Raw genomic sequence first — 5,282 nt, 5'->3', positions numbered from 1 at the left:
GGCAGAACGGTTGTCCTTCGGTGTGCAACATCTGGGCTTGCTTCCACCCTATATTATTCGAGCTATTGCCTACAACTGCGACTCAATCATACGTATATAATAAATATACATTTCGTAGCGCACGGGCTACAGTGTTTATAGTTTACAAATTTTTCATTAAAAAGCTATGAGAGGCAGCATAGACAACGTTCTTGCAAGTGGGTTATATGACCTGGCGGACATCCTCTCGATGAGGGCACGTAATTGCTAGGTGACTAATTACCTAAATTAATTAACTCTTTAATTAGAGGCTTTCGTGCAAAAGTGAGATAGCAGACAGGGAGACAATCCCTGTCCCAAGCATTTTTCTTTTAAATCCTGAATTCAGCATGTACGTCGAAATATACAGGGCTCGCCAAGATAAACTTCGAGGTTCGTAACGAAGATAAAACAAATAGAAACAGTGTCGGGAAGCCAAAGTAGATGTTAGAGGACGTATTATACCCAAAAATTTATGTCGATATACTGCCACTTGGTCCGTCCCTCTGCGGATAAATCGTGAAAATTAAAAAGAGCGCCGCTCCCTAACAGTTCCAATCGGTTATACCTGTGTTTAGGCTCCTTCCGTCAGATGGCGAAGCGGTCACTTCCAAGAGTGCACTTTGAAGAGTCACATGGACAATTTTATCAACTTCGGCGCATAATATCATTTGATATATATATCCAATTTGTTCTAAGTTGATTTCGTAATATGTGTATGTGAAATTTAGGTCACGGAATTTGAGCCCTCTACCGGTATATCCAGTTGCACAGTGAGAGGTCGCGTTCGACAAAATCGCTTCCACAACTGCACTCCCGAAGGCAAAATGACGAGTTCGGTCACATTTCGGGCTTAATAGCATCTTCTATAAGAATGATGTGAAAGATGTCCTAAGCTAATTTTGTAAAATGTATATGTAAAATTGAGATCACGGAGTCTCAACCTCGTACCTATTTCCCCTGTTGCACCTCAGAGGTCCTGTTTGACAAAATAGTTTCCAGAACTGCACTTGTCACTGTAAAATGGCAAATTAATTATCTTCGGTGCTCAATATAATGAGAAATAATAATAAAATCAAAAAGTCCTAAGCGGTCGAAACGACTTGTATCATGGCGCCAAACGAGATATCATCGACGGTTTATGTCATGCCGTTCTACTGCGGTGTGTAACCACAAAGTTCGGAAAGGCAGCAGTAGAGCCAATTGAAACGCGCGAAACCCCTTTATTAATCATGATGCTAAAGCGTACCTGTTTCTCCTGTTGCACCCTGAGCGTTTGACAAAATCGACTCCGAGACCTGCACTCTAGTGAGTGGCGCCCTCGCTCCCCCCCCCCCCCCCTCCAAACGCTAGGTTACACAGTTTTCCCACTCTCCATTTAGGCGCTTCGACAATGAAACTACGCCCCTAGCCTGGGTCTAGATCCGCCCGTGACAGTGATGGGGCACACGGACAATTTTATCAAATTGTATAATCTCAAAACGATATAAAGTGTAAAACTATGATTCTTATATAAAGCACTTCATGTTGCAAAGTTGTCTATTCTATGAGCATTTTGGGGCTCGGCGAAAAATGCCATTTCGCCTGTCAAACTCCTTCGGACCGGCCGTAGAGTGTTAGCGCATGCGTATTACGATGATACTGGGACTTGTCCGTGGAGTGCCCATAGGAAAGGAATCGCGTCTCGGTCGCATCTTTGCGCAATTTTCCACTGCAAGGCCGCCTTCCTGCATAGTAGCTGAGCATAGCAGCGGAGCGCGCCGACGGGACGGGTGGCCGCGACGAAAGCGTGCTGGGCGAACACAATGCATCCTGGACAGGTCCTGCTCGCACGTCACAGCAAACGTCAAGGCACACGTGACCTAAAAGATGGCGGGGCCCGTGATCGGCGGCCAAACCGTTTGAAAACAATGCGATTTTTGTTTCGGCGCAACATTTTGGATGTCTTTCGATCACGGTAGTTATTTTTGTCCGATAATCTCGCAGTAAAACGCGCAGTTTTGTACATAAGGCCTCGTACTGTTGACGACTTCCAAAGATGTGATGTCGACCACGCGTTAAAACTCACTGAGCCGATGCGATGTACTTAAAATAAGGGGAAATGGGCTACCATGTTGCGGAAGAAGCACCGCATAACTTACGCTGGCAAAATACGCGTTCATCTCTTGGCGTTATGACGACGGAAATATGTCGGTAAGCGGCAAAACGACATGTAAACAAAGTCACATGACCTCAAAATTACGTTTTCTATGACGTGCGATCAGGATAAGATGGCAGTTTTGCCAAGAGCCCCCTCTTGAGGGTAGTTACAACAATGGTGGGTTTGTGTCACCCTCGCCGCGAATATTGCGCACGCGCATACACCCATCCGGACAATTATCATGTGCAATAAAGCTAAAACGGACATGCAGAGCCACCTATGAGTGAAGTTTCAAGCGCATGAAGCGTCTCTGAGACAGGCGGCGTCGAGCAAGAAATGTCGCGTCTTGCACTGTGCCTCTTGCCCCACCTTACCCTACTCATTAATTTTGGCATTTTCTCCTGTTTTCATTGAGAAAAATACCCACGAAAGTACATTTCTCACATATACCATGGTCATTTGATATTCCACAAGGACAGGTACCTTTGCGTTTACTTAAAAAGCGCCGAACAGCACGAGCTCTTGGCAATTCTTTGCATTTCTTTCAACTCATCTCTATCCGGTAACGCACCAGCTCACCATCAGCCGTTTTCCCACGCACACTCTCTAAAAACAGAACTCGACCGCACGACACGCTCAGAAGTAACCGTCATTATGGATGATGTCGTTCTCTCGTGTGATTTGTTTCGCAGTTTTGCTGTTTGCGAGCTGGAATTGAGGCCCGGTTTCACCAACTCTGATTAACTTTGAACCGAGATCAAGCGTTGCTAAAACTTGAAGTTAACGCTCAATACTTTTTTTGCCAACGCTAGGTGGTGACGTGATCAATGTCTCAGTAATAAGAACTGCCAGTTAAGCATTAAATTCAAGTTAGGGGACCGTTGATCTCGGTCCAAGTGTCAAACGGCGTTGGTGAAACCGAGCCTCACGTTGCGGGTGAAATGCGGACATACGACGATGCGTCTACCCACATACCGCATGACACTATGAGACAGCTTCGTTATTTCGGTTTCCTCTGTCCTGACAAGACGGCGCCGCTAGCACAGACTTCTATGCGAAACCCGCTTTACGTCGGGATGCTTGCAGGATGGAGTCGTGGCCCCTCTTCTCTTTTTATATCCCCATGGATAAGCCCGTGGAGAGCACCTCTCAAAGCGGGCCGCCGCAAGGCTAATTTTCTTGTTGTTTTGGTTTCATCACTAATTCTGCCCTGGGGCTTTAAGCAGAAAAGCTACCAATACACTCAAACATGTCAAGAAGGTGAAAATTTTGTGGCTGCCTCACCTGAGTCGGTCAGAAGTCGTGAAATGTGGCAGAAGCGCCTGAAGAGAAAGAAGCTGTCTACAGGTCGTAAGAACCAGCCCGTGTACATGGGGTAGACCTCCTCCCATCGGTCTCCTCTCGCTCGCATATACCCTGCGCTCAATTGTCTGGAGTTTGTTTGAGCTAGCACCTAGAAGAGGGAATGTTAAGAAGAAATGAATGCAATTAAGAATGAAAATAAAAACTTGGCCAAGGTTCTACAAGCTCTGCAAGAGTAAATGCGTCGTTTATAAAACGCGTCTATCAGCCTGTCCGTGTTCAAACGACGTTATACAAAAAAAAAAAAAAAAAACAGTACATTTTTGCGCAGCCGACTACATATTACTCTCTACTACACGACAGCGTGTCATTGCTTTAAATAATTTGAAAGCGACTTCGCCGGAGCCCGCGTTTTGAAATTCAGTTCTATTCGCTGTTCCTCATTGTAAGTTGTACCCTTGTTATTCTGCTATCTAATCTTTTACCAATGCAACGATCCATTTTTGTTGCACGGCATCACTACTCTATTGAGGTGCGTTAGACTGGCTAATTCTGTTCAAGATTTCTGTTCCGTGTCTCTGGTTTTATCGTCGTTTTTGTTCAAGACCAGAAGCTGTTTCCCTGGCGTGAAAAGTAGGATCACGTGCTCGATCGCCGCTTTTGTGGCGTATCTCCCAAGGTATATCTAAACTGGTAACGAAAACAAGCGAAAATACCAAATCAGACCCATCGGCAAGGCCACCAGCAAGAGGCGCGAGCGATCCTGGGTGTTGACAGTAGAGGTACGGTTGTAAACAGAAAAACTTTACAACATGGGCGTGACTTGTGTGTGTACTAATAGGTTATTCATAATTTCAATGTAGAAAAAGCTTTCTGTTGCCCCGCTCGTGCACATATACGAGATCATCTACCACTCCAGTACATTTCCGTATCCTGCTCCTTTGCGCAGGTGTCACAGTTGGGTCTGTTTATCCGTGCGTCTCTGTATCCGTACCGTGTGTCCGTGCATTGTAATACGGAGTTCGTACACTCTTTGGGTTAAACAGGAAGCGACGTTCACATCTCCGTGCTGTCAACCAAGATTAACGCGAGTGAACAGATGAATACAATGATCCCATGTTGCTGGGCCCGCGAAAAAAAGATTTCGTTATGGGACGAGCGGCCATGATGGTGTGAGTGTTAGCAGGAACCAACTGTGTACCAACGATGTCGTGTTTTGTTGCAATGGACCTATAACGGCCACTTATTGAATAAATGCAAACGTCTAATCACTAGGTATACGTATAGCTCTAGGTGAGAAATGGGCCTTATGTGAGCCTTCCTAATTTCTCTATGGTCATCACGATGCGTTTCTGTTTGGAGTTGTCAAAATCTGTGATAACTGTGTATTTGGAATTGATGTGATTCGTTAAATCTGATATGCTTTATTTTTCTGTATTCTCGTCTGGTATTGTTGACTGGGCGCGGAAAAGGGAATACAAGGCAAGCGAAGTGGGCCGGGCCAATGTAAACGTGCATGGATAATTATGCACTGCTTATTATTCATACTAGTGACGTCGTCTCTGACGTCATTTATTTACAATCGTAGTAGTCCGCGCAACGGATGGATGGCGCTGACCGTCTCTATCATGGCGTCATTCTGAAGACACAGGGGCCTATGGGAGTTACGTTACCTGTTTAAATATACCTTGTATCTCCCCCGCAGTTTTCTTTCTCTGATCTTCTAAGTTCGTTTTCGTGGTCTTGAGGTGATTGATAACCCCTTCTGCGATACGACAGCCCGTTCGATATTGACTTACATTTTCGGAGAGTATACACGATT

The 5,282-nt window shown here is 45.3% G+C and overlaps 1 long non-coding RNA gene across 1 annotated transcript; it reads right to left on the bottom strand.

The window, feature by feature from the left end:
- LOC135391629 (uncharacterized) lies at positions 1 to 3,605 on the bottom strand. The gene is made up of 3 exons (XR_010422064.1): positions 3,443 to 3,605; positions 970 to 1,034; positions 1 to 48 (listed from the first exon to the last, which is right to left on the bottom strand). It is a non-coding gene; the product is annotated as an uncharacterized LOC135391629 (long non-coding RNA).
- Positions 3,606 to 5,282: the final 1,677 nt, after the last annotated feature.

Source organism: Ornithodoros turicata, chromosome 4, assembly GCF_037126465.1.
Source record: "Ornithodoros turicata isolate Travis chromosome 4, ASM3712646v1, whole genome shotgun sequence".
In the NCBI taxonomy this organism is placed as follows: domain Eukaryota; kingdom Metazoa; phylum Arthropoda; class Arachnida; order Ixodida; family Argasidae; genus Ornithodoros; species Ornithodoros turicata.
The sequence above is the reverse complement of the archived record's forward strand: the minus strand, read 5'-3'. Positions and strand labels throughout refer to the sequence as shown.